A 25,984-nucleotide genomic window follows, 5' to 3' on the forward strand; every position below is an offset into this window, starting at 1 on the left:
ATGGTGGAGGGAGCCTCTAAACAGCCAAGTTTTGGGAAATTCATGGTGGAGGGAGCCTCTAACCAGCCCAGTTTGGACCAATTCATGGTGGAGGGAGCCTCTAAAAAACCCAGTTTGGACCAATTCATGGTGGAGGGAGCCTCTAAACAGCCCAGTTTGGGCAAATTCATGGTGGAGGGAGCCTCTAACCAGCCCAGTTTGGACCAATTAATGGTGGAGGGAGCCTCTAAACAGCCCAGTTTGGGCAAATTCATGGTGGAGGGAGCCTCTAACCAGCCCAGTTTGGACCAATTCATGGTGGAGGGAGCCTCTAACCAGCCCAGTTTGGGCAAATTCATGGTGGAGGGAGCCTCTAAAAAACCCAGTTTGGACCAATTCATGGTGGAGGGAGCCTCTAACCAGCCCAGTTTGGGCAAATTCATGGTGGAGGGAGCCTCTAACCAGCCCAGTTTGGACCAATTAATGGTGGAGGGAGCCTCTAACCAGCCCAGTTTGGACCAATTCATGGTGGAGGGAGCCTCTAACCAGCCCAGTTTGGACCAATTAATGGTGGAGGGAGCCTCTAAACAGCCAAGTTTTGGGAAATTCATGGTGGAGGGAGCCTCTAACCAGCCCAGTTTGGACCAATTCATGGTGGAGGGAGCCTCTAAACAGCCCAGTTTGGGCAAATTCATGGTGGAGGGAGCCTCTAAAAAACCCAGTTTGGACCAATTCATGGTGGAGGGAGCCTCTAATTAGCCCAGTTTGGACCAATTAATTGTGGAGGGAGCCTCTAACTAGCCCAGTTTGGACCAATTAATGGTGGAGGGAGCCTCTAAACAGCCCAGTTTGGGCAAATTCATGGTGGAGGGAGCCTCTAACCAGCCCAGTTTGGACCAATTAATGGTGGAGGGAGCCTCTAACCAGCCCAGTTTGGACCAATTAATGGTGGAGGGAGCCTCTAACCACCCCAGTTTGGACCAATTCATGGTGGAGGGAGCCTCTAACCAGCCCAGTTTGGACCAATTCATGGTGGAGGGAGCCTCTAAAAAACCCAGTTTGGACCAATTCATGGTGGAGGGAGCCTCTAAACAGCCCAGTTTGGGCAAATTCATGGTGGAGGGAGCCTCTAAAAAACCCAGTTTGGACCAATTCATGGTGGAGGGAGCCTCTAACCAGCCCAGTTTGGACCAATTAATGGTGGAGGGAGCCTCTAAACAGCCAAGTTTGGACCAATTCATGGTGGAGGGAGCCTCTAAAAACCCCAGTTTGGACCAATTCATGGTGGAGGGAGCCTCTAACCAGCCCAGTTTGGACCAATTAATGGTGGAGGGAGCCTCTAACCAGCCCAGTTTGGACCAATTAATGGTGGAGGGAGCCTCTAACCACCCCAGTTTGGACCAATTCATGGTGGAGGGAGCCTCTAAACAGCCAAGTTTGGACCAATTCATGGTGAAGGGAGCCTCTAAAAACCCGTTTGGACCAATTCATGGTGGAGGGAGCCTCTAACCAGCCCAGTTTGGGCAAATTCATGGTGGAGGGAGCCTCTAAACAGCCCAGTTTGGGCAAATTCATGGTGGAGGGAGCCTCTAACCAGCCCAGTTTGGACCAATTAATGGTGGAGGGAGCCTCTAACCAGCCCAGTTTGGACCAATTAATGGTGGAGGGAGCCTCTAACCACCCCAGTTTGGACCAATTCATGGTGGAGGGAGCCTCTAAACAGCCAAGTTTGGACCAATTCATGGTGGAGGGAGCCTCTAAAAACCCCAGTTTGGACCAATTCATGGTGGAGGGAGCCTCTAACCAGCCCAGTTTGGACCAATTAATGGTGGAGGGAGCCTCTAAACAGCCAAGTTTTGGGAAATTCATGGTGGAGGGAGCCTCTAACCAGCCCAGTTTGGACCAATTCATGGTGGAGGGAGCCTCTAAACAGCCCAGTTTGGGCAAATTCATGGTGGAGGGAGCCTCTAAAAAACCCAGTTTGGACCAATTCATGGTGGAGGGAGCCTCTAATTAGCCCAGTTTGGACCAATTAATTGTGGAGGGAGCCTCTAACCAGCCCAGTTTGGACCAATTAATGGTGGAGGGAGCCTCTAAACAGCCCAGTTTGGGCAAATTCATGGTGGAGGGAGCCTCTAACCAGCCCAGTTTGGACCAATTAATGGTGGAGGGAGCCTCTAACCAGCCCAGTTTGGACCAATTAATGGTGGAGGGAGCCTCTAACCACCCCAGTTTGGACCAATTCATGGTGGAGGGAGCCTCTAACCAGCCCAGTTTGGACCAATTCATGGTGGAGGGAGCCTCTAACCAGCCCAGTTTGGACCAATTAATGGTGGAGGGAGCCTCTAACCACCCCAGTTTGGACCAATTCATGGTGGAGGGAGCCTCTAAAAAACCCAGTTTGGACCAATTCATGGTGGAGGGAGCCTCTAAACAGCCCAGTTTGGGCAAATTCATGGTGGAGGGAGCCTCTAAACAGCCCAGTTTGGGCAAATTCATGGTGGAGGGAGCCTCTAACCAGCCCAGTTTGGACCAATTAATGGTGGAGGGAGCCTCTAACCAGCCCAGTTTGGACCAATTCATGGTGGAGGGAGCCTCTAAACAGCCCAGTTTGGGCAAATTCATGGTGGAAGGAGCCTCTAACCAGCAGAGTTGTGGGAAAGCAGGGTGGAGGGAGCCTCTAACCAGCAGAGTTGGTGGAAATCAGGGTGGAGGGAGCCTCTAACCAGCAGAGTTGGGGGAAATCATGTTGGAGGGAGCCTAGTATTAGCAGAATTGTGCAACGCTTATGGTGGATGAGTATGAGGATGCGGAGGAATTGGAGAGGTTGAGTACAGACATGGAGTTTCATGTTGGGGTGCTTTACACAGGTGGGCACAAAAATGAAGGCTCTATCCAGTGGTGGTTCATTTTTATCAAAGTGAGCCGGTCGGCACTCTCAGCTGACAGACGGGTGCGCTTGTCAGTGATGATGCCACCGGCTGCACTGAACACCCTCTCAGATAGGACGCTGGCGGCAGGACAGGACAGCACCTCCAAGGCATATAGGGCAAGTTCAAGCCACAGGTCCAACTTCGACACCCAATACGTGTAGGGCGCAGAGGGGTCGGAGAGGACAGGGCTGTGGTCGGAAAGGTATTCCCGCAACATGCGCCTATACTTCTCACGCCTGGTGACACTAGGACCCTCCGTGGCGGCACTTTGGCGAGGGGGTGCCATCAAGGTGTCCCAGACCTTAGACAGTGTGCCCCTCGTTTGTGTGGACCGGTGAGAACTTGGTTGCCTACTGGAGGAACTGCCCTCCCTGCCGCCACTGTCACATGCTGGAAACATCTCCATCATATTCTGCACCAATTGCCTGTGGCAAGCATTGATGCGATTGGCCCTCCCCTCTACCGGAATAAAAGACGAGATGTTGTTTTTATACCGGGGGTCAAGGATAGCAAAGATCCAGTACTGGTTGTCCTCCATGATTTTGACAATACGCTTGTCGGTTGTAAAGCACCCCAACATGAACTCAGCCATGTCTGCCACAGTGTTAGTTGGCATGACTCCTCTGGCCCCACCGGAAAGTTCAATCTCCATTTCCTCCTCATCCTCCATGTCTACCCATCCGCGCTGCAACAATGGGATGATTCGAAGTTGCCCGGAAGCCTCCTGTATCACCATCACATCATCGGACAACTCTTCTTCCTCCTCCTCCTCCTCCTCCTCCTCCATTAAACGCAGTGAAGCGGACAGATGTGTGGACCTACTCTCCAGCTGTGACGGATCGGATGCTATCCCTAACTCCTCTGTGTGATCTGAGTTATCCCTGATGTCAATCAGGGATTCTCTCAGAACACACAAGAGCGGGATTGTAAGGCTCACCATCGCATCCTCAGAGCTCACCCTCCTTGTGGACTCCTCAAAGACCCGTAGGATGTCACAAAGGTCTCTCATCCATGGCCACTCATGGATGTGAAACTGAGGCAGCTGACTTTGTGGCACCCTAGGGTTTTGTAGCTGGTATTCCATCAAAGGTCTCTGCTGCTCAACCACTCTATTCAACATCTGAAACGTTGAGTTCCAGCGTGTGGGGACGTCGCACAAAAGCCGGTGTTGTGGCACATGCAGGCGTTGCTGGAGAGATTTTAAGCTAGCAGCGGCTACTGTCGACTTGCGAAAGTGGGCGCACATGCGCCGCACTTTCACCAGTAGCTCTGGAACATTGGGGTAGCTCTTTAGGAAACGTTGCACCACTAGGTTGAAGACGTGGGCCAGGCATGGAACATGTTGGAGTCCGGCAAGCTCCAGAGCTGCTACCAGGTTCCGGCCGTTATCACAAACGACCATGCCTGGGCCCAGGTGCAGCGGCTCAAACCATATTGCCGTCTCATCGAGGAGGGCATCCCTCACCTCGGAGGCAGTGTGCTGTCTGTCCCCCAAGCTGATCAGCTTCAGCACAGCCTGCTGACGTCTACCAACGCCAGTGCTGCAACGTTTCCAACTCGTAGCTGGGGTCAATCTAACAGCGGAGGAGGAGGCGGTGGCGGAGGAGGAGGCGGTGGCGGAGGAGGAGGCGGTAGAGGAGGAGGAGGAGGGGGGTGTTCTTCTCGTGTCCCTGCCAGGAATGTTAGGCGGGGAGACGAGGTACACCGGGCCAGTTTGGGAAGCAGTCCCAGCCTCAACTACATTTACCCAGTGTGCCGTCAGTGAAATGTAGCGTCCCTGTCCGCATGCACTTGTCCACGCGTCGGTGGTCAAGTGGACCTTTGTGCAAAGCGCGGAACTAAGGGCCCGCCTGATGTTGAGTGACACGTGCTGGTGCAAGGCGGGGACGGCACACCGGGAGAAGTAGTGACGGCTAGGGACGGCATAGCGAGGTGCCGCAGTTGCCATCAGGTCCAGGAAGGCGGGAGTTTCAACAAGCCGGAACGCCAACATCTCCTGGGCCAGCAGTTTAGCGATGTTGGCGTTCAAGGCTTGCGCGTGTGGGTGGTTAGCAGTGTATTTCTGCCGCCGCTCCAATGTCTGAGAGATGGTGGGTTGTTGTAAAGAAACGCCTGATGGTGCCTTTGATGGTGCAGGAGAAGGAGATAAGACAGGACCAGGGGAGGATGAGGTAGAAGTCAACAAAGTGGCGGAGGCAGATGAAGTGGTGTCCTGGCTCGTCCTCTGGAGTGCATCGCCAGCACAGTCAGCAGTGGCAGTGGCAGAGGCAGAGGCAGAGGCAGTGGCAGTGGCGTGAACGGCAGGCGGCCTTTGTCCTGCCGTTGCTGCCTGCCACTGATTCCAGTGCTTGGATTCCAAATGACGGCGCATTGAAGTGGTGGACAGGTTGCTCTTCTCAGAGCCCCTAATCAATTTCGAGAGGCAAATTGTGCAGACAACACTATATCTGTCCTCGGCGCATTCCTTGAAAAAACTCCACACCTTCGAGAAACGTGCCCTCGAGGTGGGAGTTTTTCGGGGCTGGGTACGAACTGGAACATCTTGGGAGATTCCGGGTGTGGCCTGGCTTCGCCTAAGCTGCTGACCTCTGCCTCTGCCTCTAGCTACCCTTTTTGGTGCTGCACCTGCCTCAACATCCACACTACTTTCCCCGCTTGACATCCCCCCTGTCCAGGTCGGGTCAGTGTCCTCATCATCCACCACTTCCTCTTCCAACTCCTGTCTCATCTCCTCCTCCCGCACAATGCGCCAGTCAACTGGATGCCCTGACGGCAACTGCGTCACATCATCGTCGATGAGGGTGGGTTGCTGGTCATCCACCACCAAATCGAACGGAGATGGAGGAGACTCTAGTGTTTGAGCATCTGGACACAGATGCTCCTCTGTTAGGTTCGTGGAATCGTGACGTGGAGAGGCAGGTTGAGGGACAATGAAAGGAGCGGAGAACAGCTCTGGGGAGCAGGGACAGTTTGGGTTATTGTTCTGTAAAGCTTCGGAATTTTGGGAGGAAGGAAGACAAGACTGTTGGGTAATAGGAGGAGAGGAGGCAGAGTCTGACTGGCTGCTGGACAATGTGCTGTAAGCGTTCTCTGACAGCCATTGCAAGACCTGTTCCTGGTTCTCGGGCCTACTAAGGTTTGTACCCTGCAGTTTAGTTAATGTGGCAAGCAACCCTGGCACTGTGGAGTGGCGCAATGCTTGCTGCCCCACAGGAGTAGGCACGGGACGCCCTGTGGCTTCACTGCTACCTTGCTCCCCAGAACCATTCCCCCGACCTCGCCCACGGCCTCGTCCACGTCCCTTTCCGGGAGCCTTGCGCATTTTGAATTCCTAGTTAGAAATTGGCACTGTATACCAGTAGTAAAAATTGTGGGTGCACGTAACCCCAATATATTCTTTGAATTCCCAGTCAGACACTGGCACTATATGGCAGTAGCAAGAAATGAGGGTATTTGTATTCCCAATATACTCTTTGAATTCCCAGTCAGACAATGGCACTGTATACCAGTAGTAAAAATTGTGGGTGCACGTAACCCCAATATATTCTTTGAATTCCCAGTCAGACACTGGCACTATATGGCAGTAGCAAGAAATGAGGGTATTTGTATTCCCAATATACTCTTTGAATTCCCAGTCAGACAATGGCACTGTATACCAGTAGTAAAAATTGTGGGTGCACGTAACCCCAATATATTCTTTGAATTACCAGTCAGAAACTGGCACTATATGGCAGTAGCAAGAAATGAGGGTATTTATAACCCCAATATATTCTTTGAATTCCCAGTCAGACAATGGCACTGTATACCAGTAGTAAAAATTGTGGGTGCACGTAACCCCAATATATTCTTTGAATTACCAGTCAGAAACTGGCACTATATGGCAGTAGCAAGAAATGAGGGTATTTGTATTCCCAATATACTCTTTGAATTCCCAGTCAGACAATGGCACTGTATACCAGTAGTAAAAATTGTGGGTGCACGTAACCCCAATATATTCTTTGAATTACCAGTCAGAAACTGGCACTATATGGCAGTAGCAAGAAATGAGGGTATTTATAACCCCAATATATTCTTTGAATTCCCAGTCAGACAATGGCACTGTATACCAGTAGTAAAAATTGTGGGTGCACGTAACCCCAATATATTCTTTGAATTCCCAGTCAGAAACTGGCACTATATGGCAGTAGCAAGAAATGAGGGTATTTGTATTCCCAATATACTCTTTGAATTCCCAGTCAGACAATGGCACTGTATACCAGTAGTAAAAATTGTGGGTGCACGTAACCCCAATATATTCTTTGAATTACCAGTCAGAAACTGGCACTATATGGCAGTAGCAAGAAATGAGGGTATTTATAACCCCAATATATTCTTTGAATTCCCAGTCAGACAATGGCACTGTATACCAGTAGTAAAAATTGTGGGTGCACGTAACCCCAATATATTCTTTGAATTCCCAGTCAGAAACTGGCACTATATGGCAGTAGCAAGAAATGAGGGTATTTGTATTCCCAATATATTCTTTGAATTCCCAGTCAGACAATGGCACTGTATACCAGTAGTAAAAATTGTGGGTGCACGTAACCCCAATATATTCTTTGAATTACCAGTCAGAAACTGGCACTATATGGCAGTAGCAAGAAATGAGGGTATTTATAACCCCAATATATTCTTTGAATTCCCAGTCAGACAATGGCACTGTATACCAGTAGTAAAAATTGTGGGTGCACGTAACCCCAATATATTCTTTGAATTCCCAGTCAGACACTGGCACTATATGGCAGTAGCAAGAAATGAGGGTATTTGTATTCCCAATATACTCTTTGAATTCCCAGTCAGACAATGGCACTGTATACCAGTAGTAAAAATTGTGGGTGCACGTAACCCCAATATATTCTTTGAATTACCAGTCAGAAACTGGCACTATATGGCAGTAGCAAGAAATGAGGGTATTTATAACCCCAATATATTCTTTGAATTCCCAGTCAGACAATGGCACTGTATACCAGTAGTAAAAATTGTGGGTGCACGTAACCCCAATATATTCTTTGAATTACCAGTCAGAAACTGGCACTATATGGCAGTAGCAAGAAATGAGGGTATTTGTATTCCCAATATACTCTTTGAATTCCCAGTCAGACAATGGCACTGTATACCAGTAGTAAAAATTGTGGGTGCACGTAACCCCAATATATTCTTTGAATTACCAGTCAGAAACTGGCACTATATGGCAGTAGCAAGAAATGAGGGTATTTATAACCCCAATATATTCTTTGAATTCCCAGTCAGACAATGGCACTGTATACCAGTAGTAAAAATTGTGGGTGCACGTAACCCCAATATATTCTTTGAATTCCCAGTCAGAAACTGGCACTATATGGCAGTAGCAAGAAATGAGGGTATTTGTATTCCCAATATACTCTTTGAATTCCCAGTCAGACAATGGCACTGTATACCAGTAGTAAAAATTGTGGGTGCACGTAACCCCAATATATTCTTTGAATTACCAGTCAGAAACTGGCACTATATGGCAGTAGCAAGAAATGAGGGTATTTATAACCCCAATATATTCTTTGAATTCCCAGTCAGACAATGGCACTGTATACCAGTAGTAAAAATTGTGGGTGCACGTAACCCCAATATATTCTTTGAATTCCCAGTCAGACACTGGCACTATATGGCAGTAGCAAGAAATGAGGGTATTTGTATTCCCAATATACTCTTTGAATTCCCAGTCAGACAATGGCACTGTATACCAGTAGTAAAAATTGTGGGTGCACGTAACCCCAATATATTCTTTGAATTACCAGTCAGAAACTGGCACTATATGGCAGTAGCAAGAAATGAGGGTATTTATAACCCCAATATATTCTTTGAATTCCCAGTCAGACAATGGCACTGTATACCAGTAGTAAAAATTGTGGGTGCACGTAACCCCAATATATTCTTTGAATTACCAGTCAGAAACTGGCACTATATGGCAGTAGCAAGAAATGAGGGTATTTGTATTCCCAATATACTCTTTGAATTCCCAGTCAGACAATGGCACTGTATACCAGTAGTAAAAATTGTGGGTGCACGTAACCCCAATATATTCTTTGAATTACCAGTCAGAAACTGGCACTATATGGCAGTAGCAAGAAATGAGGGTATTTATAACCCCAATATATTCTTTGAATTCCCAGTCAGACAATGGCACTGTATACCAGTAGTAAAAATTGTGGGTGCACGTAACCCCAATATATTCTTTGAATTCCCAGTCAGAAACTGGCACTATATGGCAGTAGCAAGAAATGAGGGTATTTGTATTCCCAATATACTCTTTGAATTCCCAGTCAGACAATGGCACTGTATACCAGTAGTAAAAATTGTGGGTGCACGTAACCCCAATATATTCTTTGAATTACCAGTCAGAAACTGGCACTATATGGCAGTAGCAAGAAATGAGGGTATTTATAACCCCAATATATTCTTTGAATTCCCAGTCAGACAATGGCACTGTATACCAGTAGTAAAAATTGTGGGTGCACGTAACCCCAATATATTCTTTGAATTCCCAGTCAGACACTGGCACTATATGGCAGTAGCAAGAAATGAGGGTATTTGTATTCCCAATATACTCTTTGAATTCCCAGTCAGACAATGGCACTGTATACCAGTAGTAAAAATTGTGGGTGCACGTAACCCCAATATATTCTTTGAATTACCAGTCAGAAACTGGCACTATATGGCAGTAGCAAGAAATGAGGGTATTTATAACCCCAATATATTCTTTGAATTCCCAGTCAGACAATGGCACTGTATACCAGTAGTAAAAATTGTGGGTGCACGTAACCCCAATATATTCTTTGAATTACCAGTCAGAAACTGGCACTATATGGCAGTAGCAAGAAATGAGGGTATTTGTATTCCCAATATACTCTTTGAATTCCCAGTCAGACAATGGCACTGTATACCAGTAGTAAAAATTGTGGGTGCACGTAACCCCAATATATTCTTTGAATTACCAGTCAGAAACTGGCACTATATGGCAGTAGCAAGAAATGAGGGTATTTATAACCCCAATATATTCTTTGAATTCCCAGTCAGACAATGGCACTGTATACCAGTAGTAAAAATTGTGGGTGCACGTAACCCCAATATATTCTTTGAATTCCCAGTCAGAAACTGGCACTATATGGCAGTAGCAAGAAATGAGGGTATTTGTATTCCCAATATACTCTTTGAATTCCCAGTCAGACAATGGCACTGTATACCAGTAGTAAAAATTGTGGGTGCACGTAACCCCAATATATTCTTTGAATTACCAGTCAGAAACTGGCACTATATGGCAGTAGCAAGAAATGAGGGTATTTATAACCCCAATATATTCTTTGAATTCCCAGTCAGACAATGGCACTGTATACCAGTAGTAAAAATTGTGGGTGCACGTAACCCCAATATATTCTTTGAATTCCCAGTCAGAAACTGGCACTATATGGCAGTAGCAAGAAATGAGGGTATTTGTATTCCCAATATATTCTTTGAATTCCCAGTCAGACAATGGCACTGTATACCAGTAGTAAAAATTGTGGGTGCACGTAACCCCAATATATTCTTTGAATTACCAGTCAGAAACTGGCACTATATGGCAGTAGCAAGAAATGAGGGTATTTATAACCCCAATATATTCTTTGAATTCCCAGTCAGACAATGGCACTGTATACCAGTAGTAAAAATTGTGGGTGCACGTAACCCCAATATATTCTTTGAATTCCCAGTCAGAAACTGGCACTATATGGCAGTAGCAAGAAATGAGGGTATTTGTATTCCCAATATACTCTTTGAATTCCCAGTCAGACAATGGCACTGTATACCAGTAGTAAAAATTGTGGGTGCACGTAACCCCAATATATTCTTTGAATTACCAGTCAGAAACTGGCACTATATGGCAGTAGCAAGAAATGAGGGTATTTGTATTCCCAATATATTCTTTGAATTCCCAGTCAGACAATGGCACTGTATACCAGTAGTAAAAATTGTGGGTGTATATAGCCCCAATTCTATTGCTAGGGGACTTGCAGGGTATTTCTGGGGTGAAGGTGGGGGGGCACACCGTTGGAACGGGTATCGGGGTATATATCGGGTATACGGGAATACACTGACAGTGTATTCCATTCAGGATCCTGGGAAAGCTGGGTTGCGGCGATTGAGCCCGTCAGTGCCACGTTACACTGACAAGCTTCTCCCTGGAATTTAGCTCTTACAAGAGCTGTTGGTTGTCTTCTCCTTCCTATCCTAGCCTGTCCCTGCCTACCCAGAATCTAAGCCCTAGCTAGCTGGACGGAAACCTCCGTCCTCGGTGAATTGCAAGCTCAGAATGACGCGAAGCTGGGCGGCGCTGTTCTTTTAAATTAGAGGTCACATGTTTTCGGCAGCCAATGGGTTTTGCCTACTTTTTTCAACGTCACCGGTGTCGTAGTTCCTGTCCCACCTACCCTGCGCTGTTATTGGAGCAAAAAAGGCGCCAGGGAAGGTGGGAGGGGAATCGAGTAATGGCGCACTTTACCACGCGGTGTTCGATTCGATTCGAACATGCCGAACAGCCTAATATCCGATCGAACATGAGTTCGATAGAACACTGTTCGCTCATCTCTAGTTTTAACAATGTAAATGGTTAGCAACAAAACAGTAAGTTATTCAACCAAAGCTCATGTGATCATTAATAGAAAGAGATAGAACTTATAAAATCTAAATAAAACATCATACATTCTGGAATCCTGTATGACTAGCTGTATTATTTATGCCCTAGGCCAAGTCTCACCTAAACCAAGATGAACGTACTGTACTTTACCTTCTCCTCCTTGTGAGCTTTAAGGGGTGTGATCAGAGAGTAACAATGAAAGTATACCATCAGGTTATTCTATATAAACACTACATAAGAGACAGAAGGATAAAGAGTTATTATGAGGCCAAAAAATGTCTTAGGTTGCATTTACCTCTGAGATGAAAGCTCCTAACAGAGACACTTTTGTACACTCTGCTAAAAAAAAAAGCCAGATACAATAGCACAGAAGGTTGTGCTACTTTGGTGAAATACTTGCTGCGTGGTGGAAACCTAGCAGACCCCATTAAATTCAATTGGGATCGGGCATGGTTGTAGTTCTGCTACTCAATTGTTTATCATTGAAGAGACACAACTGTGTATGGGGACTTAATTTTAATGCTCCATGGGAAAAAAGTATGAAAAGTAACTCAAACCAGTCAGAGGAGAGACACAAATCTATAGACAGCACTGTTTTGGAGTGTTTGCCCCTCATCAGTAAAGAGCAGGGTCTCTGGTCGGCTGGATAAGATGCCTTAGATGTAGGTGAGTGGGAATGTTGTCAGTTTGGCTATGTTCTATCAGCGTCGCAGTCTCCATTGGAGACTCTTGCAGAGTCTGGGAGAAATCGGTGAAGGAAAGTCCTGTATGGAGAACTTTTTCCTCCACCGGATTCAGTTTAAAAATGACAAAACAGCTGGCAGACCCTGTTATTGTCCGCTGGGCTCCATGTGTATCCACTGTTCTTGTCCCCCAACAATGGAGATGCAACACTAGTGTGAACCTAGCGTAACCTAAGAGATACAGTAGTCTATGGACACATATTTTTCAGGCAATACTCCATAGGAAGGTAAGTAAGCAAATTAACTTAACCAGTCAAACCAGAGACATCCATTGGCAGGTAGTTGTTTTAGGGATGGGTGTCTTTGGTTTGAGAGGTATGAATTAATTTGTATAATGTCATATAACCCATGCAGACATTCTTACGCACCTTTAGTCTCCTACACAGTTTTTTTTTATGTTGTTTAAAATCTGCTTTAACAATGTCAATAGTTTGAGGTCTTTTACAGCTTTTTTCTACTGTGTGGTCTTTTTTGTAAATTGATGTTTTTCATGGTGTTTTATGAGTTCTGTAGGGAAGGATATACTCTAAACCTATATGTTGTTTCTTAATAAAAATGTCTCTGGTACAGATAAAAAAATTTTAAAAAATAACGCACAATTACTTCAGTGTTTTAGTGCATAACAAATGTGTATAGTAGTGTCTTCCTTAAGGCAGACGGTAAGTAGAAAGAAGAAAGAAGGAGCATATTGCTAGACTTAGGCCCCATGCACAAAGGGAAGTCAGGGCCAGAAAATACATTCCATGCCCAGTCAGGAGGCGTAATACCATGTGACATAATGATTTATGATGTTAGGAATACCTCCTCATAGATCACTATGATACAAGGAGTCCCAGTCTTCTTACTGGGATGGGGTGATGAAATCCAGCCAATGTACAGACCAAATTTTCCATCAGAAGCCACCATAGACATGAATGCATTACAGAATGCACTCAGATGACTTGGGTCTCATTTATCTCCTAATAAGTATCCAATCACTGGGGCCTTGATCGCCAGGACCCCAGTGTTTAAGAGGACTGGGGATGTTCACATCCCCAACAGCGGTGTGAACCTATCATATGCTGCTATTTTCTCTGGTGAAATGCTGGACTCCCTGACGGCAACCCAACTGACCTCAATATAATCATGGGGCTCTATCGGGCAGCATTTGTGTCCCATATTTGACAGGTCTGACACTTCCTTTGCCTTCTTTTTATTACTCCTATAATGTAATAGACAAATGGAAATAATGGCAGAGATGTGAACCAGAACCACAGGATCTGGTAGAAACAGTTTCCGGTGTATTTTATGTACAGATATCTTTTATTTCTCTTTATTATTGCACGTTATAGTAGAGCATTTAGCAAGCCTCTTGTGCCTACGTTTTGCAAGGCCTCTTGCACTTGACAGTGAAAAATGTTTTTGACCGTGTCTATCATACGTCTGTTTTGGGAACAAATTGAATTCAATGGCCATTTACATGTCCATTTTTTGACCCCCTCAAAAAAACTGACCTTTCACGGACACATGGACCCAGTAGAAATCATTGGATCTGTTTTTAACTGATGTAGAGGACGTATGTTAAAAACAGATCAGCGGAAAAGAAAAAAAGAAAGACCAATAAAATTCACTTCTTATTTCCACAGACAGTTAAAATCTGATGCAAAACTGATAACACTTGGCCATCGAAAAAACAGAACCAAAGGAAAACTGACAACAAAAACGGACATTAATGTCTGTTTTTAATAGATATTATATCCATCAAAAAGTCACTGTTGTGTGCAGGACCCCTAAGAGGCTGATTATACAGTAAACTATGTCGCTAAGGCCTGGTTCACATCTGCGTTCAGAATTCCGTTTGGGGAGTCCGCTTGGGGATCCCCTGAACAGAATACCGAAAGCATTAAAAAGCAGTTAGCTAAGAAACCACACAGACCACATACACTATAATGGGGTCAGTGTGGTTTTCGCATGAATCATGCGGAGAGAAAAGTACTGCTTGCATGACTTTTTTCTCTGCATGGTCCATGCGGACACCACGCAGAAAACACACTGACCACATTACAGTCTATGGGGTCCGTTTGGTTTCTTAGCTGCTTTTTAATGCACTCAGTAGTCCGCTTGGGGACCCCCCGAACGGAATACCGAATGCAGATGTGAACCAGGCCTTGGGGGGGAGAGACTCCCAGCATCATAGATGACTACACTACTAGGAGTCCATCTCCTGCTTGTGTGAATCTAGCCTTATTCTGCCCCTTTTTATCAAAAGTTATATACTGTGTGAGTAAGATTTATAATGTGTTCCCACTTATTTGGAGGAATTTTACACAAGACTTCTAACTTTTCTTGAGGGGGAAGGCGGATGTGGTTTATCTGAAGTAACATTTTAAAAAAAAGGTTCAGCTGCACCCCAGTACAAGGGTAGTATAGAACAAAGCCTAAATATCTGACAGTAGTGAGATCACAATATTCATGAGGTGAATTATCTGAGAGTTATGATGCAATGGCGCCTTTTATTAGTATGTTATATACATGGAATGACAAGACAAAAAAACTGAGACGTTATATTCATGGGATCTAGTAGATATTTCCATGTTTATATTCATGGGATCTAGTAAATATTTACATGGTTATATTCATGGGGTCTAGTAGATATTTCCATGGTTATATTCATGGGATCTAGTAGATATTTCCATGGTTATATTCATAGGATCTAGTAGACATTTCCATGGTTATATTCATGGGATCTAGTAGATATTTCCATGTTTATATTCATAGGATCTAGTAGACATTTCCATGGTTATATTCATGGGATCTAGTAGATATTTTCATGGTTATAGTCATAGGATCTAGTAGATATTTCCATGGTTATATTCATGGGATCTAGTAGACATTTCCATGGTTATATTCATAGGATCTAGTAGACATTTCCATGTTTATATTCATGGGATCTAGTAGACATTTCCATGTTTATATTCATGGGATCTAGTAGACATTTCCATGTTTATATCTAGTAGACATTTCCATGTTTATATTCATAGGATCTAGTAGATATTTCCATGGTTATATTCATGGGATCTAGTAGACATTTCCATGGTTATATTCATAGGATCTAGTAGATATTTCCATGGTTGTATTCATGGGATCTAGTAGACATTTCCATGGTTATATTCATGGGATCTAGTAGACATTTTCATGTTTATATTCATGAGATCTAGTAGACATTTCCATGTTTATATTCATGGGATCTAGTAGACATTTCCATGTTTATATTCATGGGATGTAGTAGACATTTCCATGTTTATATTCATGGGATCTAGTAGACATTTCCATGTTTATATTCATGGCATCTAGTAGACATTTCCATGTTTATATTCATGGGATCTAGTAGATATTTCCATGGTTATATTCATAGGATCTAGTAGACATTTCCATGTTTATATTCATGGGATCTAGTAGACATTTCCATGTTTATATTCATAGGATCTAGTAGATATTTCCATGGTTATATTCATGGGATCTAGTAGACATTTCCATGGTTATATTCATAGGATCTAGTAGATATTTCCATGGTTATATTCATGGGATCTAGTAGACATTTCCATGAGATTTAGTAGAGATCTTCCCTCTATAGGAGTTATTTCCTATTCACCAGATGTCATTCTTCCTGCCCCCCCGTGTAGTATGTGCAGGCCACCACCTGTATGACACTCTGTCCCTCCAGTACACATGTAGCAGAGCTGAGCTGTCCCTGTGTACGTACAGTATGAGGCAGTGTCTGTACTGATGTGAAGCAGAGGCTGCTGCTGCCTTCCTCCTCCTCCTCCTCCTCCTCCTCCTCCTCCTCACACTCCCGCCCTCCCTATCCTTGTTCGTCCTCCCCAGGCAGGGTCATTTCAGGACAAGCCCAGCGCCCTGCTGCAGAATCAGCTGTAGAGCTTTCCTCCTGCTGCCTGTGCCACCGCCGCTCGTCCGGGGCTTCTGCCTGTCAGGTGAGAGCTTTCCCTTCTCTGCCACTACTAGTACGAGGCTTCTGACAGGACTCCATTTCTCCGTGTCCTCTCAGTGCTCAGGGCTGGGACAGGCTGCTGCCGTCTGCCGGGTTGTGCAATGCTATGTGTATGTGTGCTGCATTCTGCCTGTGCTGTAAACAGCTCTGCTGGATGGTTAATGTATGCACTGAGCTCATTAATGCCGGTAATTAATGTCTTATGTATTATGGCTGCTGTCATGTGACTACATGATAATGGTGTTAGATAGAAGCAGCCACATGCACCGGTTCTGTCAGGCACTGACAGCTGACTGGAGAGGTCCATACACTCTTCTGTGTCTTGTCTTACATGTCGTGCACTTCTTCATGTACCATGGATCTATATACTTTACATGTAGCATGTATTCACTTCTGCATGTGCCCGAGTCTCATATGTCGGGTTATTATATGAGGTTCACATACTTATGAACTCTCTGTTATGTGGTGATACAGGGGCAGCACAGGGGCATTGTGTGCAGGACTTTGTGCCTTGCAGATCTGATCTGGGCGACATGAAATGTGTATGTACTCCCCAGGTTTATAGCTTTTATGCCTATTTTGTTTCCATTTGGGATATTTGGGTTTTTTGTGGCATTGAACTTGTCTATGTGAGATCGGAAGCTTTCATTGTGAACTTCATTTGGGACAGGGAGAATGTGTGTACTGCACTGTATTATAGGTGGGCGATATAAAACAAGAACTGCATAGCTTATTGGCATCTCTGTGTATAGCTGACACAGGCTATAGGCTTGATCTCTCCTCATATTAGCATGTTATGTCCTAATTTGTACATTGTATGTATTAGAAAGTTTTACATTATCACTGTATGAGATCTTCGCTCATTCCCCTGTGTTATTGTCAAATCTCTGAGGAAATCTGTGATGTAGTCAGATATATTGTAGGCCAAGAAACACTCGCTCACTTGCTGCGGTTAACCGGTATTTTGCTCACACGTGATTCAGCAATATATCGGTAACAAAGCACCAAGTGGACAAGTCTATCATAAGCCAATGTTCTTCGAAACAATGTATATATATTTATATGTACTCAGTACACATGTAGCAGCTAAGCAAGTGTCCTTTAAGCAATTGATTTTAAGCAAAGTTTCTGGCAAAGTTTCTAACAAAGTCACTTAGGCATAATCCTTGAAGCAAAGCGGTTTAGCAAAGTTTGTTCTTCAGCAAAAATACTTTGACAAGCTACCTTTCGGGTAAGCAAAGTTACTGGCAGTCAGCTGGCGCTCGTCCCTATAGAGGTAGTTACTCGCATTGTCCAAGTGTGATCCATCACCTGTATTTCGGAGGTCGTACTTGTAAACTGTAGACCCTGGACATTCTCCTAAAGTACTGTACCACAGTTTAGGACCAAGTGCACAGCCATAGCCACTCAGGGTCATGTCATGCCGAAGTATATGATGTGATATGGAGTAGTTAATTGGACACCAGCGATAACACAATGCATATTTGACCACCACGTTGATGCCTCACACTATGTAATTTATTAAACAGATTCACATGCTATATTACCAATGCTGCACAGAATTATACATCTGGAGCAAATAAAGTGCCTATCTTGAGTAGTGACATGGTTGTCAGATGTCAAGGCCTACAGATTTAAGACTGATAATGTCTGTTGCCTCTATACAAGTAAAAGAAACAAATAAATAATAGTTGGTTCCTTCACCTTACACCTTTGTCACCCTTGTTAAATCTGACATTATACATTGATACAGCGCTCATGTACGTGTCAGGTCACTTTGATGTGACAAGAAGACTTGGTCCTCATGTTGTAAAATAGAGATTATATGCCTGGAGTGATCCCAGCAGACGTAGACAAGTCCATTCATAAGGTCAGTGGTAAATGAGTAGAAACAGTCAGCATGCAGCAATGATCTGCCATCTCTCTGTCATAGGTACTGCTTTCTAGGCACCCCGAGCAGGGTCCCCTGCTGGTGCTGAAGGGGTGAACAGTTCAGTGATGCCAGAAAGGATTATGTTTGGATTATCTGAAAGAGAGAGGTTTTTCTTTTTTTTCTATTCCCCTTTAGCTTTTCTGAAGAATACAGCGTGTTCTCTAGGCTGAAGAGATTCCTGCATTCTTGATGAAAACATTGGAGGGAGACAGGTCAGATGGAAGAGTGTGCCAGCCAGTCTTTTATTGCAGACATATTCGTGTAAACTAACCTAGTTCTTCCCGTGTCCACCCTCCTGCCCCCTCCCTTCATGGGCATTTACAGACACTTGGGTGTTTGCCAACTGTGAAGTTCACAGACTGCGAGTGCTGCTACCTTGTCCTTGTTTGAAATGTCAGGCCTGCACGCTCTTAGATTTTGCTCCCTTTGCTGCTCTGTTTGATTTACACTTAGCTGGTTACACGTCATTCGTGTTGCTATGATAATTCTCTTTTTTTTTTCTAACTCCCTGTTCTCTTACAACATTAGTCAGACAAAAGCTGGGCCTTTTTTTTAACCAGGCTTTTCAGGTCATCAATCTCATTAGGATTATCCAGTACTGTCGCTATGTTCCTGAACAGCAGGCTAGAGAATTTCCCCTCTCATGTGATCACTTCTGTTGCTCATTTCATTGCTGTTTAATTGCTGGCAAATGAATAGTAATTTATTTTTAACAGCAATCCCGTGTCTGTGACACAACGGAGTACCTTGACTGACTTGAGGGTGGCCAAAAAAAATAGAAAAAAAAAATAGAAAAGTAAAAAAAAAGGAGCCTGTCTGAAAGTTGATCGTCTATTACCAATAAAAGTGCAAAAACAAACAATTTACAAAGTTACAGTTTACAAAAAGGACATCGAGTTGGAGGAATTTTAGGTAAAATTTTGCATAAGCAATAATTGTATAAAATATTCAAAAACAAATCCAAATCTGGAACAAAAAATACAGAAGAGCGACCCTTGGAAATTTAAATTGCCTGTGGTGCCTTAAGATCCTGCCAGCTAGCTGTAGGGTGCCATTTATGACAGTCTATTTTATGATAGTCTCCAGACTACGACTCACTTGCAGACTACAGTCTATGGCCTGTTGACAAGTTGTCAGAGAAGCTGGCTGTCCTGACATAGCAGAAAAGATTCAGTTACAGAATTAAAGGATTTAATGCACTCATGCATAAAAGACAGAAAATGGATCTCAATACAAGAACCCTTTTTTGGTAGCTCGCTTCCTCATACCAGCCTAGCCCAGAAACCCTTATATCTGTTTTGCACTTGGATGTTGAGGGGCTATTTTTTACTAAACAGTTAAATAGTAAATGTACATGTACAGTATATGTATATTATACAAGCATCATGTAGCAATGTATACATCATAATAGAGTCACTGTAATATAATGATATATATTGGACTAATAAAGGATACCAAAATTCAATGATGTCCCTAACCTACTTGTGTTTAATTGAGGTGTTCTGGGACTTACATATGGATGACCTATCCTTAAAGGGGATAAGTCACCAGTATCAGATTGGTCGAGGTTCACCATCTGATCCCCAAACCAATTAGTATCAGCCTATCAAAAGCCATATATAACTGGAAGCAGCTCTGCTCCTATTCAGGTGAAGGGGAGTGGGCTGCAGTTCTTAGCGCCATCACAGTTTACAGTGTTCTGCACAATGTATGGAGCATCTGGACGGAACAGTATAGTGGTGGATCACGGCTTCTTCTGGCCTTATACTAGGTATATGGCTTCCAGCAAACACATTAGCTGTTCAATTTGGGGATTGGGTGTCAGACCCCAATCAATCTGATACTGATAACTTATTCTGTGCATAGCTCATCAGTATCAAAAATTTGCAAACCCTGGACAATCCCTTTAAATGACTCCCACCAATCAGCTGATGAAGAGGCCATATTATTTTGGTGAGTACTACAGCCTCTTCACATAATTCCAAGCCTATCACCATACATATCATAGGGGTTGTACTTGGTGTTGGAGCTCAGTCCTATTCACTGGAATGGGAATGGGCTGTTCCCATCTTATGAAAAGTGATGTCATATTCCTAGGTTTGGTGGGGACCTGACCTCTGGGATCCCCATTGACTTTGAGAACGAAGTAGCAGCACCTCTTTTGTGTCCCTTCTGATCATTTTAAAATGACAGACTATTGTGTTTAAACGTAATACACCTCAAGTGTTTTTAGTGGTTAAAAATAATAAGTGACTTGTGACAAACTACTGCATGTGGAAAAAGGGACCAAAGCTCCGTTGAGGGAGAACCGCGCACACTGGTATGTTTAAGAAGATGGTAAACCAGGGTCCAATCACATAGGGTTTATTGGGTAGTTAAAAATACAGCATATAGTATGACGCGTTTCGGGCCTTACACTGGCCCTTTCTCAAGTGCCGTCAGGTCAAACTACTGCATGTGACTGCCAGGTTAGTAGCACCTCGAAATAATGATACCCTAAGTGCATATTCACACCGCAGTATCTAACATGTTTTTCAGTGGGCCTGCTTCTGGAATAGAACCAACCAATAGGGCCTTTCAGTATGTGGCCACCAACTGTAGTTTCCACAGCAAGAAGCCACATATTAAGGCTCTGCAGTTGGAGTTGGGGGCCAGTTTTTTGGTGAAGTCATGAGTCCAAAAAAAAAAGTATATAACCCTGCCTTCATCACAGAATAATAAGTAGTACATTTTATATTATTCAGTTCTTAATCTTGTATATTACTTATTTGGAGTGCTTGTTGCTTACTTACTTTCTTAGGAATTCAGGAACGTTTAGACATGTCTCTCATATACTGTATATAAATCCATTATCTATCTAAGGCTTGTGTATAAAGCCGCCACAGACAGCCATTTCTTTCAGAGCTTGCTTACTTTTCATGGCCAGTTGTTAAAGTTTCTGATAAGAATCTTCTATCTCTTCCTGCTCTGATTTTGTCTGGTATCATCTGAAGGTCATGACTCCTCGGTCTAAGGCTATGTGCACGCAACAGAAACCTGCAGCAACTGATATGCAAACAAAATGTCCACATCGCAACAGTATGTGATCCGTATTCATGGGGCTGCAAAAACTTATATGATCCCATACAATTCACTGTATTGTCCAATATGGTGGACACGATACTGAAAACATCTATGGCCGTGTGCTTGGGGCCTAAGTGGCATTGAAGGCTCTTTTTTATTTCCTATTTTTGTACCTATCCTCTTTTATCAGTCGCTGGCTTTTTTCCTGAATGAGAGTAGCTTCTCTGCTCCTGTCTGACCATGGCTGTTGGATTTGGTTATTTGTCTTACCGATTCCACAGACTGAATGTCACTTTTTAAAAAAAAAAATATAATGTGGCCCTATGAATGGCCAAAAGACCCGACAAGGGATTACAAGGGCTTACAATCTATGAGGGAAGGGGGATACCCAATTTTGTCCATACCCAATTTTGAACATAGGGACAAAGCTCTGTCACTTGAAGTTAATTAGACTAAGAGTCATGTAACTCACTATTTCTCATTTTCCCTCTGAATTTCCATTGTACGTTGACACCACTTGTGATATTTGGAAATTCTAGAAGTGTTAAGTTATCGAGATTGCACCTTAACGTCTACACATTCCATCTATAGGAGCTTTTATGAGATCACATTGTAAATCTATAGGCATTAATATGGAGTCACCCTTTCCAACTAAAACTGCTTCTACTCTTCTGGGTAGGCTTTCTCTCATCTAAAAAAACCAAAACATTTTTGAGGTCGGGCAGCGATGTTAGCCGTGAAGGCCTTGTTCTAAATCTCTGTTCTAGTTCCAAAGCTATTTGATGGGGTTGAGGTCAAGGCTATGTTGGCCAATCAGGTTCTTCCACCCCAAACTCAACCTACCATGCCTTTATGGATCTTTCTTTGTGCATTTTGTGTTCCACACCTTTGCTATGAAACAGATGATGTGCAATGTAAAAAGATATGGATCTTGTAGGAATGCTGTAACCCCTTTAAAGAGCTGATGGGGGGCAGGGGTTAGACCACCATTGACTACTTCTTGATAACCTATCCTGAGATAGTTTTACATAGTATTATTCCAAAGGTAGCATTGTGCTTCACACCACTCCATTCCCTGCTTGGTGATGCAAGACTTGCATGCGGCTGCTCAACCATGGAAACCCATGCCATGAAGCTATTTGTTGCATATTTCTTGTGCTACTGTTAATACCAGAGAAGGTTTGTAAGGTTGACTTCACACAGTGGAAACCTTTTCCTCCATGTGACTTTTCCGTGCGGCTAGCTGCAACGGGATAGGGATGTAGTGTTTGGGTATCCCGTCGTGGCATCCCACTCCGGATGAATGGGCCTAAACAGGAGTGAGTCTTGAGCCAAAGACGCTGCGGCTAACTCAGCCAAGGAATCCGTGGGAAGATAGGTCATGTTCCTTTTTTTCCTGCTAGTTGAAAAAAAAAATCACTAGTGGGAAAAAACTGCAGGAGACTCCCATGGAAATGAATGGGAGACAGTTTTGCAGGCGAATTTTGAGGCAGTGTGAACATACTCTAACGCTGTAGTTATTGGAGGAGGTAAATGAAGACTTCCTTTTTCAATTCTTGTCTCCTGCACAGCCTGATTTATGTCCGGTGCATCCTCCGGCCTGCTGTGCACCTTCACTAAAATGTATCTCAGTTCAGAGCTGGTGTAGATTTCAGGAATCAGTTATGACAAGCATCATCCCCAGCATTCCTTCAGAAAGTTCTGAGGATGCATGAGAGTGACTCCAGGGACAATTTGTGTCACAAGCACTGCTTAAAAAGTTGAAAACCAAAAGTTTGCAACCTTTTATGCTACAATCTAGACTAGACAGATAATACGTCTTATCTCATTGAATCAGTAGAGTGCTGGCAACTTGTATACACTATGCATCTTAGCATTTGGCAATCCTTTACATGGTCTGCCACTTCATGACTGAGTTGCTGTGGTTCGTAAACATTTCCACTTTTCAATAATACCACTAACTGCTGATTTTGGAATATCTAAGAGGAAAGAAATTTCAGGAATTGACTTGTTTCGACGTTGGCATCCGAACATCCTGGCATCAGTGATCTCTTTATAACAAGCTATTCTTTCACTAATGTAAAGGCTGCTTCATGGCTAGGGGCTGGTGCTAGATTTTATATATCATACCTGTAGCACCCACATGTAGCTGGAGCATTGAAATGGACCAAACTGCACATTGTCTAGTAACTGTAGGAGAACAGAAGAAGATTGCAAAGGGTCATTTAGTACACAGTAAAATGTGGTAGATACGCCTCATATCTTCTGTGTGCGAAGTGACCACTTGAAGTTTTAAGCCCTAGGCCTAAGGCTGCGTTACTGACAGAGTCTGAAGACCCTTCCTTTTCTGATTTTTATATCAGTATAGCTTTTTCAGGCAAAAAAATGTAAAAAATTGCTGTGTGTTGTTCATCCTTCTTCCAAAAACAAAGCAGAATCAAAAAATGATATATACCCCAGAACAGTAGCAATGACAGATACTACAATAAAAATGTTCAAGGACTCAAAATACAAAAATGTTTTTCATTGCACAAAAGTGAATGAATAACCGGCATAATAAAAATAAATCACATCATGTAGTTATCCCATAATTTATATTGCAAACCATTTCAGAATTGCTTTTGTTCCTCTCCCCCCTCAAAAAATGATTACATATACCCAGATTGGTTCCATTAAAAATGATGAACTTATGGCTTTCAAATGTGAAGAGGAAAGAAATAAAAAAAAAACTGAATCTTAAAGGGATTTCATTTTATCACTAGAATACCCTTTTTACAAAAAATACACATAGGAAAAGCCTTAAGAAAGGCTTCTCTTATTCTTATTCTTCTCTTACCTTTATTATTCTGATTCGCACCGCCGTCCCTGAGGAATTTCTATTTTCTTCCTTATACAAATGAGTTTTCTTGCAGCACTGGGGGCGTCCCCAGTGCTGCGAGAAAACTCTCCAGCAACCGCCTCTGTCTTCTTCTCCGCCTCTTCTACCACGCTCCTCTTCTCTTGGTCTAAAAGCATCGGCTGCACATGTCCGTCAACCTTTTTCCTCTGGTCGAATGGGAGAGGCCACAGGAAAATGGCCGACGGACATGCGCATCCGGCGCTTTTAGATCAAGAGAAGAGGAGCGTGATAGAAGAGGTGGAAGGCAGAGAAGAATACAGAGGATGTTGCTGGAGAGTTTCAAGCAGCACTGGGGACGCTCCCAGTGATGTATGAGCGCAGGGGAACACCCCCAGTGCTCCGAGAAAAATTATTTGCATAAAGAAGAAAGAGGAAACTCCTCAGGAACGGCAGCGCAAATTAGAATAATAAAAGTAAGAAAGGAATAGCTTTTCTTAAGGTTATTCCTGCATGTATTTATTGTAAAAAGGGTATTCTAGTGATAGAATCCCTTTAAAGAGGTTATCCGGTTTCTAGTAATGATGGCCTATCCTAAGGACTGAAATCTATGGGACAGTGCGGCAATGCCTACACCCGCTGCTATAGTTTCTATGCCAAATGTACATCCCGCTGTCTCAGTACAGGTGATCTGCAGGGGTCCCGGGTGTAAGGATAAGCCAAAGTAACAAATCACTGCCACTAGTGGAATAACATGCTTGTAGGTCCTAAACACTAGCATGGGACTTACAGAAACAGGCAAGTACATCTGCACTACTTCTGTAACTCGCATACAGTTGAGCTGCACTGGTTCTGTAGCTCCACAGGTATGGAAACATTATAGCTAAATGTGTTATGCTGTTTCCGTAACTTCCACTCACCTTCACAAAAGTTATGGAAAGAGGGTAGAGCACCACTCCTCACCTGACAACATGTGACATCATCAGGAGACTTGGAACTTTGTCACTGGAGCAACGGTGGATACAGTTAGTAAATAATGCTTATTTTGTTCGATTTTGGATAACCCTGTTAAGCATTGTATTAAAGCACAGACGACACTATTTTGTGAGGGACAGCACTATCCTTCTAGAGGGTTTCTCCTTTAGGCTGGGACCACGTGGCAGTATTTGCAGTGCGCTAGTTGCAATGAACCCACTGCAAGCTAAAGTAGCTGCAGCTAATACAAAGTGACCTGCTCTGAGGCTTTTAGACCTGCCGCATGTCAAGTAGTGCTATGGATCTTACTTGGAGCTTTAAAGCTTTGCAATGCCAAGGCTGAAATCTAGAGAAACCTGCAGGTGAACCACAGCGGTAAACCACCCAATGGTTTTGCAAATTTTCTCAGTCCAAAATTCAGCAGTGTGTTTATCGTGCACAGCCCCAAGCTTAAACTAGTCTTCTAGTTTTGAGAAGTGAACAGTGAGGGGGTCTGTCACAGGAAGACTCATGAATATGCAGAAATAAACAGAAGATGATATTGGAAACAGTAAGGACTGTTTCTATAAACTAGACAAAATAAAAGAATACATCAAACTCCTCCAGGAAGGACAGCTGGTTTATACTAGCTATTTCTTCTGCGTTGCAGCTGATGAGGATGAATGGTTCTCCTCGAGTTATTAACATGAAACATATGAGTTTCTTGTGTTTGATTAATAACAGCCTGGTAATTATTCTATAAACAAGGGGAAAGCCGCCTGTCTAGGGTTTATTTGTAGTGAGCCATTCATAGTAATACGCTTCATTCTTATGAGTGTCAAAACTATAACCAGTTTTTAATGTTGAAACAA

At 43.7% G+C, this 25,984-nt stretch overlaps 1 protein-coding gene across 1 annotated transcript in view; it reads left to right on the forward strand.

Moving 5' to 3' along the window:
- The first annotated feature begins 16,240 nt into the window (after window positions 1-16,240).
- The window catches only part of THRB (thyroid hormone receptor beta), a 256,789-nt gene continuing 247,045 nt past the window's right edge, over window positions 16,241-25,984 (forward strand). The window contains exon 1 of the mRNA XM_075271371.1: window positions 16,241-16,309. The gene's annotated coding sequence lies outside the window, so the exon portion shown is untranslated. The remainder of the gene's footprint in view (window positions 16,310-25,984) is intronic.

Source organism: Leptodactylus fuscus, chromosome 4 (genome assembly GCF_031893055.1).
Source record: "Leptodactylus fuscus isolate aLepFus1 chromosome 4, aLepFus1.hap2, whole genome shotgun sequence".
Lineage (NCBI taxonomy): Eukaryota > Metazoa > Chordata > Amphibia > Anura > Leptodactylidae > Leptodactylus > Leptodactylus fuscus.